We start from the raw sequence: 17496 nt of genomic DNA, 5'->3' as shown, positions 1-17496 counted from the left end.
ATATATATATATATCTATATATATATATATATATATATCTATATATATATATATATATATCTATATATATATATATATATATATACATATAAATTTCTACCTCATACTTGGGATCGAACGCTAGCCCCTTCTAATGAAAGGCCAGGTCGAAACCCACCATGTCACGAGAGCCCATATATATATATATATATACATGGGTGTGTATATATATATATATATATATACTGCCTATATATATACATATATATATATATATATATGTATGTATATATAAGTATACATATATAATTATATTTGTATATATATATATATATATATCCCTGTATATACATATATATAAATATATATACACATATATATAGATATATATATGAATATATATATATATATATATACATATTTATGAGTATATATATATATATATATATACATATTTATGAGTATATATATATATATATATATACATATATATATATATATATATATATTTATATATATATATAAATATATATATATACATATTTATGAGTATATATATATATATATATATATGTATATATATATATATATACATATATATATACAGTATATATATATATATATATATAATTATATATAAATATATATATATATATATATATGTATGTAATAAATGTACACATATATATTAATATTTGAATAAATACATATATATATATATATATATATACATACATATATAGCTATATATGTATATATATATATATATACTGTATACATAATTATATATATATATATATATATACATGTGCTATCATATTTGTGTGTGTTTATATATATATATATATATATAAATATATATATATATATATAGATATAGATGTAGATATATATATATATATATATAATTATATATAATTATATATATATATATATATATATATACCGTATTTCTCGTGTGATAAAACGCTACAAGTGGTGCGTTAAATTAGCACGGCAGTTTTAGAAAAAAAGAATAAAAAATGAGGATTTTAAAAACTTCGAAATCCATGGTTAGCGATTCTAGCATGATTATTGTGTGCTGGCACAGTAACGTTTTTTATTTTGGGAGTATTATTAAATGCTCTAGGTAATATCTATTAGCTATATGTCGATGATCCCAACTCTATTACATATTCTTATAGGAAACAACGAAGCCTGTCATAGTTTCCACCAAAACTACACGTTTACTCATAGTGCTTGGTGTTTCAAGTGTTTTTTACATGATGAAAGCAGTGTTGCCAAAAGTTATTTTATAAAGTTTTGGTAAAGATGTAAAGTTCTAGTAATAGTTCCAAAACTCCTCATATATACTATAAATTTTCGCACAAGATGTAGTTATTGATTACAGAAATCTATAAATTCTTTTAAGTGGAATACTTTAGCTACTGTTTATGTGATTCTGGGTTTAGTTACTTTTCTGCCAACTTGGTAATACTGCACTCAATTAACAGAAGTTATTTCCCAAGGACGTATTCAACAACTGTATGTTTGTATTATTTCGAAACTAAGGCAACAAAGTCATTATCAATATATTGCTTTATTACAAAATATCAACAAAATATGATAAAATAGATATATACTGAATAAACAACTAAAATATCATGGTGTCGTCTGTTACGAGACCACCAGTTGGCATGTTTACTTGTGGAAGTGGGTTAGCGAGTCATCAGCTGATTACCAAAATGAAAAAAAAAAAAAAAATAATAATTTGCTACTTTACTTCGTTAAATGAAGTGCAATATAAAATGAATGAATTTATATTATATGCATGATAATTGTAGGTTTATATTCTATCTCTCGTGATTTTGACTGCTTGTATGTCAACAGTATGGTATTTGAGGTGTCAAACTCCCCTATACAATTTCTTCTTAGTGTTAAGACGCAGGGTGATTTGGGGGGGGGCATTTTTTTGGAAAGAGCTGCGTCTTATGACACAGGAAATATATATATATATATATATATATATATATATAATCATATTTCAGGCCAACAAGTGGGATGGTCGATGATGGTAAACAAGTAACGATGTTCTTGTGATGTGGGTGAGGGGCCTACAACGTCAACGTGAATGGTGGCGAAATGACGCTGATGTTGAGGAAAAGGTGACCACTTCGGAATCCATGTGTCGATGTACTTTTGAAGTTTGGCAAGAAGTACAAGCGCGGACCCAATCCTTATAATCATTAGTAATGCCGTGCTAAATGAGCTTCATCTTCAGCAGCTTTGCATTAGAATGGCCCGAGTGATGTGAAAGTCCGTAAATGAAATCAAACACAGGTCGGCACATGGGATCAGGAATCTATGGTCTTGGTCTATCAGTATTTACGTCACTGAGGAGGGTGGTGTAGGAGTCGTCAAGGGTATGTCTTCCCAACGGAGGGATGTGCAGAATGTCCTACATGCTTGATACTCTGGATTCTGTTGTTGGGCTTCATCCAAGGTGTTGTAATCGAATCACAGTAGAACGGCTACCAAAGTGTTTCTTGACAGGGCATCTTCAATGGGAGTCTTTTTCCAAGGGATATGTTGAAGGAGGAAATTTTATTCAGCCACGGCGGAGAGATGTCAACATTGATGGGCGGACTAGGCATCAGATTGTCGAGTGAAGGATTGCACCAGAGGTATGTGGTCTGTGCAAATAACGAAGGACGTACCTTCTAAGAAATGGCGAAAGTTAAAGACAGCGAAGTGCACCACCAGCAATTCACGATCGAAGGTAGAATAACCGGATTCTGCCTTGGACAGTTTTCAGCTGATGAAGACTAATGAGCGGGACAAGCCGTTGACCACCTGTTAGAGTACTACACCAATAGCGACGTCACTGGCATCGGTGGAAAGAAGGCGAGGGGCATGTGGGATGGGAAAATTGTGAGCAGCAGCGGTTGATAAGGCATTATTTGTGTTGCAGAAGGCCGCTTCTTGAAGGGGAGCCCAATTCTGGTCTTTTGGCTTACCCTTGAGCAAAGTGTAGAGGGGAGCAAGAGTGGTGGCAATGGCTGGAAGAAAACGGTGATAATAGTTGATCATGCCCTAGAATTGCTTCAGTACTTTGACGGTCGAGACATTGGGAAGTTTTGAACGAGTGCTACCTTCTTAGGGATGGGATGGACTCTTTGAGGAGTGATGTGGTGCCTTAGAACACACTTCGTTGGCGCCAAAGGTACACTTGTCGTACCGAACTACAAGGCCGTTTTCTTGTAGGCGATCAAGCAGGATGTGCAGGTGACGGAGGTGTGTTTTGACAAAGAAAACACAAGTATTTCATCCACGTAACATACACAGAAGGGGAGGTCCCCTAAGATGCCATCCATGAGACATTGAAAAGTGGCCCCAGCAATACGAAGGCAAAGACAGGAGTAATTTAAGGTGTATGTACCGAAGGGAGTGGTGATGGCGGTCTTGGGGATGTCTTCTTGGTTTATAGGTACCTGATAATACCCCTTTAGGAGGTCGATCATGGAGAAAACCCTCGCTTTGTGAAGGTAGGAGGTCACATTGGAAATGTTTGGGAGGGGGTAGTGATCCGGTTCTGTTTGCATGTTGAGGTGCCTGTAATCCCCACAGGGACAGGGGAAGCCATTTTTCTTCAGGACGATGTGTAAGGGTGATGACACGAGCTCGATCATTTTGGCAAAGGCCCGTTTCTTCCCATTTTAACGAACGTCTGTTTGGCGGCAGCCAATCGAGCCGGTGCCACACATCTGAATTTGTCGAAGACTGGGGGTCACGTTGTCTTGATATGTCAATAAACGGAAAACTTTTGGGTATGACTTGAGGAGGTGGGCGTAGGCATCCGTGCGTGCTCTGATATGGAGAGGCAGGTTGGAGAGGGCGGGCTGAAGAGGTGGTGACAAGTACAACTCTGCGCTGACCAATCGTCAGAGGGCGACATCGATCAGAGGGTGGAAATGAAAGAGGTAATCCACTGTGAGGATTAGTATTGTGATGTCAGCAACGAGAAGCGTCCAATTAAATTTGCAGTTTCCAAATGATAATTTGAGGTTCTCGTAACTGTAGGTGGGTATCGCAGATCTATTGGCAGCAATCAGGTTGACATCGGCAGACTCATACAGACTACATCATGTCCTGAAGAGTTCCCTTGGCAAAAGAAAATTATAAGCACCCAAGTCTACCAAAAAATCGCACCCCCGTTCCTGAATCATGTAAAAAAAAAAAAAAAAAGATTAGAAACACGGTAGGCCTTCTTACACGATTTTTTGGCCACTGAAAATCCTTGGCACAATAATGAGAATAACGCCAAGTTATAGGAAAAAAAATAAACATGGAATCGAGAAAAAAATACTAAATTACAGGATGCTTTAACATTTAAAAAAATAAATGGAAATATTCAGGAACTAGAATGAGAATGACAGCCAATAAATGGTGTACCACATATAATTCATACATGTACGTATTACAGTTACGGGATGGCCCACCCACAGTTATGAATCCCTCACATTATTGTTCAGAACCACCGAATAAATTTGAGTTTCTCATTTTTGACATCACATTACCAATCCTCGGTGTAGGTTATCTATCACATTTCCATCTCTTAGTTGATTTAGCTCTCGGATGGTTTGTCAACATCGAGTGGTATTCTTTGATCCATCTCCAACCCACTCGTGACAATCTCGCGATCCATATCAGCACACCCGCAGATGCCTACGTCCACCTCCTAAGGTCGTACCTGGAGGTTTTAAACCTAGAAATTTGTCAAATGCCCAAGTAGTCCGCCAATCATGAGGTTCATCACCATATTGATATAACAAGGGTCCCTTTATTCACCAGATTTAAACGTCTGGCACCGGATCGTTTGGCAGCCGCTAATCCAGATTCAAGGAAATGAAAGAAATAGGCATTTGCCTAATGGCCGCAAGCCTATGGTCGTCACCCTTACTCATCGTTCTGAAGAAAGGTGACTCTCTGCATACATACACAAATTACAGGTGCGTGAACATAATACAGAACCAGTTCACTAGCCCCTCTTATGGCTCTCTGTATCCCTATGGGGATTACAGGCACGTGAACATACAGACAGAACCAGTTCACTAGCCCCTCTGATCTTACTATTTTCACGAAGCTATGATTTTTTTCCATGTTAGACCTCCTGAAGAGGTATTATCAGGTGTCCATCAACCCCGAAAACATCACCAAGAGTGACATTACCACCCCATTTGGTACATAAACCTTTAAATACTCCTTTTTTGGCCTTCATAATGCTGGAGCTAGTTTTCAATGTCTCATAGTCTGCATCTTAGGGGACCTTCCCCTCTGTGTATGTTACAAGGACAAAATTCTTCTATGTTTCTGCTCAAAACAGAAGCACCTCCGTCTTCTACGCATTGAGCTCAACCGTCTAACTCAAAATGGCCTTGTAGTTCAGTATGGCAAATGTACATTCCACACCAACGAAGTATCATTCTTAAGGCACAGCATCATGCCTGAAGCAGTCCGCCCCATCCGTAAGAAGGTAACACCGATTCAGAACTTCTTCAGTCCCTCGACCGTCAAAGCAGTGAAAACACATTTGGGTATGATTAACTATTATCCTCATTTCCTGCCAAATATCACCATCACTCCTGCCCCCCTCCTCTCCCCCCTAGCACCTCCCTTAGGGGTAAGTCAAAAGACCTGAGGTTGGGTTCCCTTCAAGAAGCGGCGTTCAGTAATGCAAAGAATGCCTTATCAACCGCTGTTGCTCTCTTTTTCTTATACAGCATGCATCTCTTCTTATCTCCACCGATGCCATCGATGTCGCTATTGTGCAATACTTGAGCAGGTGATCCACTGTTTGCCTCATCCATTGGCCTTCTTCAGAAGAAAATTGTCTAGGACAGATTCCAGCTACTTTACCCTTGAATGCATATTTCTGACGGTTTATTTGTTTGTCCATCACATTCATGACTTCTTGGAAAGCCCACCCTTCGTGATTGACACTGACCATATGCCTCTGTGAATGCCTTCACTTGACAGTCCAATGCCTAGTCCGCCCACCAACTCCAGCATATGTCCAGCGTGGCTGAATACAATTTTTACCCTTCATCATGACACTCAGAAAATGAATCTTGTTGGTAATGCCCTGTCAAGAAACACATTAGCTGCCATTCACTTGGAATTGGATTACAATACCTTAGCAAAATCCCAAAGGAAAGTTACAGAGTACCAAGCATATAGGATATCCTTCACTTGTCTCTATGATGTCAATACAGGTAAACTTAGACCATGGATACTTGTTCCCATGCGCCAACAGATAGTGTATTTCATTCATGGCCTTTTTCACATCACCCATGCCATTTTACTGCAGTTTCTGAAAACAATTTTATTGGCCTAACATTACTTAGGATGCTAAGGATTAGGTTCCCGACTGTACTTCATGCCAAACCTCAATTTACATTGACACACGTATTCAGGAGTGGGCACCGTTCCTCAGTCTCAGCGGCGCTTTGCTCCTATTCACATCAATGTTGTAGTTTCCCTCTCCAACTCCCAAGGACGTCGTTACCTGTTTACCATCATTGGCGGTTTCGTTAGTTGGCTTAGTCCATTCACATGAAAACAGCAACTTCCGCCTTGTGTATATATGACTTACTCTCTGGATGGATAGCGAGATTTGGTATCCCTGAGAATCTTACTCCTAACAAGGTTACCAATTCACCTCTCAATTGTGGACATCATTAGCGAATCTCCTGGGATTCAGCGTACATCATGTAACTGCATGCTACCCTGCTACTAATTGAGTAGATGAACATTTTCACCGAGACTGAAACAGCTTTGATGTCCTGATGCAAGGACTCCAACTTATTTACCAAGCTTCCCTGCATCCTCCTGGGACTAAGAATCACTCGTAAAGACAGCCAGGATGTCTCGGTGACTGAATTGGTTTATGATGACTTGTAGGTTCTCCCTGCCGAATTTTGTTCCCTCTGTGACCTCCTCTGACAATCTCCAGCTTGTACGTCACATTTTCGGAAAATTTACTAGATTCTGCCAGACATACAAATATCCAGCTAGGCAAGACATACAAACAGACGTACATTTGACTACCTTTGCTTTCCTGAGCAACGACACTTGCAAGCCACTGCTAGCGCCCCCCTTACACAGTACCTTTCATTGTGATTCGCCATTTGGTGAAGGCTTTTTGCATCAACAGTTGCAGCAAAGGAGACCGAGGTCTCCATTGATAGCCTAAAAACTGCATATATCCCGCCAGATGACCTGCCTACAGAACGCCTTTTCAGAGCAGGGCGCCCTATTTCACATGTATGTATTTTTTGGTGTGGGGAGCTCTGTATCGTACATGTTTCATACACTCTCGTACAAAGTAACCGTTTTGATTATTTATCTTATCATTCGCCCTCCCCTGAACTGTTAATAGACAATTTTGTCTTTTCATGCTATCATATGCTTATTCCTATTTGAAATTTTATGAGGTTCTTGCTCGCTAGGCACTGTATAAAAATTTAATGATTGTTAAATAAAGTAGAGCGGCATTCACCTTGCCTCTCAGTTATCACCTACCAGGTTCCTTGTTTTTTCTCTTTCATGCTCTGATAATTGACCAACCAGAGTAAGCTTGGTAGCTTTTGTTAAGGTTTCTTTGAATTTTTGTGACGTTCTTGCTCCCAAAGGCTTATATATAAGCTCGTTGTTTGTTTAATAATGTTTACTTGCATTTCCTTTTAGATATTGGTTAGTTTCCGAATTTGATGATGGATAAAAATACTTAAATTCTTATTATTCTGACAACTATTTGATAATCCACATACCATTAAAAGGTTGAAATTTAGTCACAACATAATAGTTAGCTGTTAGAGAGAGAGAGAGAGAGAGAGAGAGAGAGAGAGAGAGAGAGAGAGAGAGAGAGAGAGAGAGAGAGAGAGAGAAAGATATGACTTTGAATCAAGAATTATTTACCGTCATCATTTAGAAATTAATACTTAAATAACTATAAGAGCAGCTTCAGATAGATAGCATTTGATAGACAAAAAGAAGTTATGAAATAAAAAACGCCACTCCCTCTACTAAAGAAAAATATTTAATTTGATGGTCGTACCGTTTTTAACTTATGCACATCAACATGGAGCCTTACTAAAACCTAAGATAGTTAGGACTAAAAGAGCTATTGAAAAAGTAACGATGGAAATAACACTGAAAGACATAAAAAGAGTATCAAGGACATGAAAGCAAGCTAAAGTAGAGGGGTATTCTAACAACATGCAGGAAAAAAATAGAGGTATGGGAAGGACTTCTAATTACGGACAACAGATGGACATTAAGAATAACCTAATGTGTTCCTAAAAATTGCAAAAGAAGCCGGGGATAGAAGAAACGACGAAGAATTGTCGAACTAAGTCTTAGGATGGGAACTGGCATAGAAACACCATGTGGAATGACACGTCTAGGGCATTTGCTCTCCAGACACACTGAGGTAGTAACGGGTGATGATGATTATGAATTATATACGCAATTGCATAAATAATGAATCTATGGCATAATTGGTAACTTTTCTTAACAGTTAAAATGAATTTTAATAAATATGAAACTATTAACTAAATAATATATAATTGTATTAAAATCTATGCTATTATATTCCTCAAAAGGAAAATATGGCACAGGCAGCTTAGTATCCTCAGCACCAACCTTCACCAAAGGAAACACAAATTTGAACCAAAAAATAATTATTTTCCACGGTCACTACTACCTTTGAGATCATTATATTTTGTTCGTGTTTGTTTACAGGAAAAAACTCCTAAGAAGTAAGAGCATTCTTCAGCGTGTTTGAATTTTTCTACGTTATAAAGGTTAAGATTGCTGTAGGAATTCCGGTATATGACGATGGGTTTAAAGTGGAATAACAATGTAATACAAGATTGAGAAAAAATCTATATACCTTTATTCTTTGCGATATCTCTCTCTCTCTCTCTCTCTCTCTCTCTCTCTCTCTCCTCTCTCTCTCTCTCTCTCTCTCTCTCTCTCTCTCCTCTCTCTCTCTCTCTTCTTTTATGACTATAATTTTCGTTCCTATAATGCTATTCTTTGCAAACTTTAAACTCCGAAATATTCCCATAACTTTTGATATACTTGTGCAAATAAATTTGCACAAGTATATCAATAAACGAAAATTACAAAGGACCTATGAATAAGACATTTCCCGGAAGTATGATGTAAAAGGGAGCTAGTGCGGGTTGAAGAGCTAATAAAAGCGGGGGGTAAAAAGTAAATATCAGGCAAGGTGGAAAATGTCATATGACGAAGTAAGAGTAAAAGAAACTGGTAATTTAGAGGAGGAGTGGAAGTTAGTAAAAGAAAATTTTGTTGCGATTGCAAGTGATGTGTGTGGCAAGAAGGTTGTTGGAGGGCAGCATGAGGAAGGGGCAGTGGAATGGTGGAATGAAGGAGTGAAGGTAAAAGTGGAAGAGAAAAAGAAGGCTTTTAAAGAATGGCTGCAAAGTAATAGTATAGAGAAGTATGAAAAATAAAGAGAGAAAAGATGGAAGTAAAGCGCAAGGTACGTGAGGCAAAGAGGGCAGGTGACCTGAGGTGGGGTCAGGGATTAGGTCAGTCATATGAAGAAAACAATAAGAAGTTTTGGAAAGAAGTGAAGAGAGTAAGGAAGGCTGGCTAAAAAATTGAAGAGGACAGTGAAAAATGGAAATGGAAGGTTGTTAAAAGGAGAGGAGGAAAGGAAAAGGTGGGCGGAATATTTTGAAGGTTTACTGAATGTAAAGGATAATAAGGAGGCAGATATAATTGCTGTTGCAGGTGTTGAGGTGCCGGTGATGGGAGATGAGAATGAGAGAGAGATTACAATAGAGGAAGTGAGGAGAGCACCAGATGAAACTAGAGTAGGAAAAGCATCTGGTATGGATGGTGTGAAAGCTGAGATGTTGAAGGAAGGGGGTGTGTCTGTACTTGAATGGTTGGTGAGGTTGTTTAATATGTATTTTGTGTTGTCAATGGTACCAGTAGATTGGGTTTGAGCATGTATTGTACCACTATATAAGGGTAAGGGGAGATGTGCAGGAGTGTTGTAATTCGAGAGGTATTAGTTTGTTGACTGTAGTTGGAAAAGTGTATGGTAGAGGAATGATTAATAGGATTAAGGATTAAACAGAGAATGCAATCTTAGAAGTACAGGGTGGTTTTAGAAGAGGTAGAGGTTGTATGAATCAGATTTTTACAGTTAGGCAGATATGCGAGAAATATTTAGCAAAAGGTAAGGAGGTGTATGTTGCGTTTATGGATCTGGAGAAAGCGTATGATAGAGTTGATAGGGAAGCAATGTGGAAAGTGATGAGGTTATATGGAGTTGGTGGAAGGTTTGTAGCAAGCAGTGAAAATTTTCTACAAAGGTAGTAAAGCATGTGTTAGAATAGGAAATGAAGTGAGTGATTGGTTTCTGGTGAGAGTAGGGGTGAGACAGGGATGTGTGATGTCGCCGTGGTTGTTTAACTTGTATGTCGATGGGGTGGTGAGAGAGTTGAATGCTCGAGTGCTTGGACGAGGATTAAAACTGGTAGACGAGAATGACCATGAATGGGAGGTAAATCAGTTGTTGTTTGCGGATGATACTGTACTGGTTGGAGACACAAAAGAAAAGCTGGACCGACTAGTGACCAGAATTTGTAAAGGTGTGTAAGAGAAGGAAGTTGAGAGTTAATGTGGGTAAGAGTAAGATTATGAGATGTACGAGAAGCGAAGGTGGTGCAAGGTTGAATGTCATGTTGAATGGAGAGTTACTTGAGGAGGTGGATCAGTTTTAAGTACTTGGGGTCTGTTGTTGCAGCAAATGGTGGATTGGAAGCAGATGTACGTCAGAGAGTAAATGAAGGTTGCAAAGTGTTGGGGGCAGTTAAGGGAGTAGTAAGAAATAGAGGGTTGGGCATGAATGTAAAGAGTGTTCTATATGAAAAAGTGATTGTACCAACTGTAATGTATGGATCGGTGTTGTGGGGAATGAAAGTGATGGAGAGACAGAAATTGAATGTATTTGAGATGAAGTGTCAAGGAGTATGGCTGGTGTATTTCAAGTAGATAGTGTTGGGAACGAAGTGGTGAGGGTAAGAACGGGTGTAAGAAATGAGTTAGAAGCTAGAGTGGATATGAATGTGTTGAGGTGGTTTGGCCATGTTGAGAGAATAGGAAATGGCTGTCTGCTAAATAAGGTGATGAATGCAAGAGTTGATGGGAGAAGTACAAGAGGAAGGACAAGGTTTGGCTGGATGGATGGAGTGAAGAAAGCTCTGGGTGATAGGAGGATAGATGTGAGAGAGTCAAGAGAGCGTGCAAGAAATAGGAATGAATGGCGAGCGATTGTGACGCAGTTCCAGTAGGCCCTGCTCCTTCCTCCGGTGCCTTGAATGGCCGTGGAGGTAGCAGCAGTAGGGGATTCAGCATTATGATGCTTCATCTGTGGTGGATAACGAGGGAGGGTGGGCTGTGACACCCTAGCAGTACCAGCTGAACTCCGTTGTGTCCCTTGTCAGGCTGTTTAAAAAAAAAAATTATCCATATACCCCAAAACCACGTATATTCCTCTCCTGCAGGATATCATTCTTATAACATCTCTAAAGTTCTGCCACGACAACAGTGCAGTGATTGCTGGTGTCTGATTGGACAGACGGCATTTATAGCGGAGATAACTGATGCTTTCGTGAGATTGCCTAATACAAGACAGGCTCTTCTGGTGTTATCGTGGAAAGCCATAATGTTGGAAGAGCCCATTTAGGATCTTCTAGAGAAGAGAGAGAGAGAGAGAGAGAGAGAGAGAGGAGAGAGGAAGAGAGAGAGAGAGAGAGAGAGAGAGAGAGAGAGAGAGATGTAGTATATTAGTCGAATTTTTAAATAATCTCTTTTGGATAAATATCGAATTACTATACTAGATCTCTCGAGGGAAATGATCTTCATATTTTTTCATTATCTTTCAGTGTTTGTGAATTTTCATAGAATGACATAGATTAATACATTTTGAAAAAATTCAAGGTATATTTAGTCCTTTACAAGTAAAAAATATACTTATTTTGAAGATTTTTTTTTTTTTATAACTCCCAGAGCTACATTTGTAATTTTAGATTCTTTTCGACATTTTTTCTTACATTAATTTGCAGTTTTAATTCTAAAATTGCTCTCATCCAAAAAGGTTATGAACTTTACAACCATTGAAATTTTTATATTATTCTTTCATACCGTCAGTCAGCTATACTGAGAGAAGAACTGTGGAATAGTAGAGTTAAAGTAGACCAAACTAGTTTTTTATCGTCTAGTTACCCTGCCAGAGTTTTTTTTTTTTTTAATTCTATATGAACGAAAAACCGAATAAATATCTCTATAATATTAATGGAGGATATTGTTACTTCTTCCACAGGAATATGTGGGTCAAGTATAGGTCTGTAATATAATGATATTCGAAATAGCAAGATTTATATGTGCCTAAATGATAATATAGGTCAATTCCAGGATATTCTTCCGAAAAGGACTTTAAGTATTGAATAGGAAACTTAGTTTTAATATAAACTTAATCATTAGATTTTGATTCTCCTCTGAAAATAAATTTCATGATAAATATATTCAAATGCATACTTACGAACGAATACAAGTTTGCTTGTTAATTTGTTATTTACATGAATTTTCATACCCAATATATTGTATGTTAAATTTGTCTCCCAAGAAGGCACAAAGAGTTCGTAAAAATTAGATTTTCATTATATATCTGTGAAAATTATTGAAAGAGAAAATTGAATATTTCAGTTCTTTATAATTTATAATCTTAACGAAAGAGAATATATATATATATATATATATATATATATATATATATATATATATAATATATATTATATATATATATATATACATATATATATATATATATATATATATATATATTATATATATATATATATATATATATATATATATGCATATATATATATATATATTTATATATATATATATATATATATATATATATATATATATATATATATATAATATATATATTATATATATATATATATATATATATATATATATATATATATATATATATTTATATATAATAGGTATATATATATATATATATGCTGATTATATCGCTTTGGATTTATAGGATAGAAAAGGGGTTCCTTCGCATTCCAGGCTCTCCACCTTCGACCCTTTTGTTAGCTCCTCCACTGCATCCCAGATCAGCAAAAGAGGTGGGTGGACCATCTTCCAGGACATAAAATCTCTGCTGCCTAGACAGAGCTGGGAGGAGAGTCTTGTCGGGCTGGCTAGACCGCAGAGAATTCTTGGTCCCATAATCTGGAAATCTATGTACCTTTTTCAGGGCTACCCTCACCAACCTAGACCAAGGTAGTTCAAGGTTCCAGTGTAGGTCTATGAAAGTAAAAAAAAATCCCTCTATGCCCTCTATGGGCTCACTTGGATGATGTCTCAATGACCTCTCGAATCAGTGCCAAGACCTTAAGGAAGGTTGACTCCATATCTCAGGGTTGTCCATCTCGGCAGGAAGAGGACGGTGATATGGAGTGGAAGAGTCTGATGGGTCTCGAGAATTCCTTCTTCCGGCTTAGGGTTCCATGTGGGAGGAAGCAATCTCTACTGAACCGGGTCTAACACTGAACAGGGACGGTAGTCCTCAGTCCGAGCAACAGAAATGCAAGTTGTACCCCTTATGGAGTCACTCTCTGCAGACACTGATGATCCTACTTCAATTGTTTCCTTTTGTCCACCTTGGCAGCAGGGCTAAGTTTTGACCTAGTGTTCTTATGCTCAGACCGGGAGTTAGACAGCTTGATGTGAGACTTAGGTAGAAATCAGAGAAACGTATGTGCTCTCTTGGAAGACTTCCTGGGTCACTCTGCTTCTGATCTTGAGACTTAGGGAAAAAGAGACTTCTCTCCTTCGTTTGGAAGAACGAGGAGCCCTTTCTATTGCCTTTGCGATCTTGGACCAAAAAGCTGGATGTCTTCTCCAAAGGAGTCTGGCACCCATAGGACTGAGATTCCTTAAGGGGAGGAAGGAGCTGTTGGGTAGACTGGTCTTTATTAGCATTTACCGACAGCAATTGGGAGGACAACTGTACAGTTTCCTCTCTATGATCCCGAGTAAATGGGGGAGCGAGACTGAGATCTTCTGCTAGAGCATGCTCATGGCAGCGAGGCCTGAAAAACTCCTATCACCAGATCGGGGGATCAAAATCACAGTGATCAGGAGTGTGTTCTAAGGGAACGTGTTTGAGAGGAGATCTTGTAGTGGTCAGGGAGTTGTGATCATTGGTCCTCAGGAGGCTTGGAATAATGAGCCTTTGTCTTGTGGAGAGCATGACTGAGGTGCCCGCAACTTCTTCACTTGAAATGATCGAAAGGTAACAGTATGAGATCTTCTTGTCCTTGGGAAGAGAAGACAGAGAAGCTTGGGGTCTGAGTGGAGAGTGAGACCGAGATAATTGTGCAGGTTATGCTTGTGGAGAAAAGAACAGAGTGGCTCGGTTGTGTAGAGATGATGCATGTGGCTATTCAGCATGCGGTGATTTTGCACATGATGATCATGGGTGTGGTAATCGTGTATGTGGCAATCGCTTCTTGCAAGGTAGTAGGTTGGCCAGGGTGTCAGCCGCCCATTGAGATACTACCACTAGAGAGGTATTGGATCCTTTGACTGGCCAGACAGTAATGCATTGGATCCATCTCTCTGGTTATGGCTTATTTTTTCTTTGCCTACATTTACACAGAATAGTCTGGCCTATGCTTTACATATTCTCGTCTTTCTCTCATACACTTGATAACAATGAGATACTAAACACTTCTTCACCGAAAAAGTTAATTACTGTACTGCAATTGTTCAATGTACTTTCCTGTTGGTAAGGGTAGAAGAGACTCTTTAGCTATGGTAAGCAGCTCTTCTAGGAGAAGGACACTCCCAAATTAAACCATTGTTCTCTAGCCTTGGGTAGCACCACAGCCTCTGTACCATGGTCTTCCACTGTCTTGGGTTAGAGTTTTCTTCCTTGAGGGTACACTCGGACATGCTATTCTACCTTAATATTTATTTTTCTTCCTCTTGTTTTTTTTTTTTTTTAAATGGTGTGTTTGGCAGGCTTAATTATTAGAAGGTCATGGATGCCTGGTGGCTTATCAAGAGGTTGTCTTTTCCTTTTCTGATTCTTTTTCTTCTTAATAACCATCCTCACTGTCCTTCCTTCAAGTAGAATTGGCTATCCTGGAGGGTATTTAGCCCTTGCATGGTGTATCGGCCCCTCCATGTTGACCAGTTTTTCCGACTTTTTACTATAGTCTATGGGTTTCATCTATCACTTTATTTATAATTTTACACATATTGTTTTTGTTATAATTCTTGTTAATCTAGTTTTTAAGTATGATGTCTCTTTTTTCATTTATATTAATTCTTATGCTGTCCTGAGACATTGAGCGAAATCAGAGATCAGTACGTCCTAAATTTCATAATGTTGTCTTCTGCATTGCAAAATTCGTGGGTCTTCATGCCAAATATTCAAGACCTTACAGTTTGCGTCCAGACAGTATGATATTCGTTTTTGCTCAAAAACTTTGTATTCTAATATGAGGCACTCCTTTGAGCTCCTTATAACTGGTTTTAAGAAAACAATATTATTGAAACGTGATGCCCTCCCTAGGGCCAGGGGAATGGCTCTGTATATTAGAACTTAATAACTTGCTTCTCATAAGTCCTATTATGAATGTCGATGTCATGAGATTCAGGTAATAAACGTTTTTTGGCAAGCATAACCACTTTTATTTGCGTTCAATCTACCGGAATGCAGACATGGATGATTCTATCTTCGATTGTCTTCTTACCATTATGGCTAATATACAAGATGATAGAAAGGCTTCTTTTGTCTTTGTAGGGGATTTTAATGCTCACCATAGGGAGCGATAAGTTCTATCTCTCCTACCGTTCACCATCTCTTAAGTCTTTAGACTTTGCCTCGGAATCAGGCTGTGACCAAATCATAGATGCAGCTACCCACAAGGTCTAGTAATTGCTTGGACCTCGTATACACTGACTCCCCTGGCGTTATAAACTAATAAGGTTGGTTTTCCAGTCGGGACATCTGAACATGCCTTGATTTCCTCAGTAGTGAAGACTGAGCAGCCTGTCCCTGATATATCATACTCTTCTAAAATCTATATGAAATCCCAAGCAGACTAGAATGGGATTTTGCATGATCTTTTGTGCTTGAAATTGTTCACAATTATGTAGTAGTGAAGATCCTGTTTTCCCTTTGAATGAGAATCTAGTCAAAATAATTGATAGGCGCATCCCTTCTTGTGTGCTAAGGTACCGAGCGAAGGATAAACCGTGGCTCAATGATGATTGTAGACGAGCTTATTCGGAGAAGCAGGAGGCCCTATCATCTTTGGAAGGGTATCAGATCAGATTTCACCTAGAATAACTATACTCAGCTTCGAGCTATTGCTCAGAATTTTTGCCTCAACTGAAAAGGAGTACAATTTAACCATAAAAGAAACCTTTTCTGGTACAACTCAGTGAACATAAATGGTGGTCTACCCATAAATCTGCACTCCTTGGTGTAGATGCAAACAGTTCCTCGTTTACTTAAACCAGATGGCTTAGTCTCTCACTGTCCAAAGAAAAAGGCAACCCTTTTGGCTGATGTTTTTGACAGTTACAGAATAATCAAAAACTTAAACTTCTTCATTCACGTTTTGCTGGGGGCTAAAATAACTAGTTTCTCGATCTGGTGAAATTAATACTCTGTTGATGGACCTTGATGCTTATGGAGGTGTAGACTGAAATGGTATTTTTCAATTGTTTTTTTATAATAGACAGTATATTTCTTAGCTCCGAAGTTATCTGTTATTTTGCGCAAGTTAACAAGAAGAGGAGCATTTAGCACTTGTTGGAGAATTGGTATGTTACTCCTCTATGTAAATGTGTTTTTGGTAGCTCAAATGCCACTGATTACCAACCAATTTACATAACTCCCATATTATCTAAAGTTTTTCAGCGTCTTCTGGCAAAACGTCTTAATAGGTTTGCTGAAGCTAATCATCTATTCCCTAGTTTGTAATTTGGTTTCCGTAAGGGCTTTGGAGCATGTGAGGCCCTTCTTACAATCTAAAATGCTCTACAGAAATCCCTTGATTGTGGTCAGGAAGTTCGTATGATTGGCCTTGATTTTAGTGCTGCCTTTGACCGTGTTTAATCATGAGGCCCTTGTTTTCAAACTCAAACAGTTGGGAGTGGGTGGGCTGTTTCCCTAGCATTATTATTGTTTTTTAAGTAATTGATTTCATAGAGTTGTTGTTGATGGGCACCATAGTGAGTATAGGAATGTGATATCCGGTGTTCCACGGGGTAGTGTTCTTGGCCCTTTACTTTTCATATTATATACGCATGAAATGTGGTTTAGCATAGAAAACAAGCTTGTTGCATATGCATTTGATGCTACTCTATTGCATCAATTCCATC

Source organism: Palaemon carinicauda, chromosome 9 (genome assembly GCF_036898095.1).
Source record: "Palaemon carinicauda isolate YSFRI2023 chromosome 9, ASM3689809v2, whole genome shotgun sequence".
In the NCBI taxonomy this organism is placed as follows: domain Eukaryota; kingdom Metazoa; phylum Arthropoda; class Malacostraca; order Decapoda; family Palaemonidae; genus Palaemon; species Palaemon carinicauda.
The sequence above is the reverse complement of the archived record's forward strand: the minus strand, read 5'-3'. Positions refer to the sequence as shown.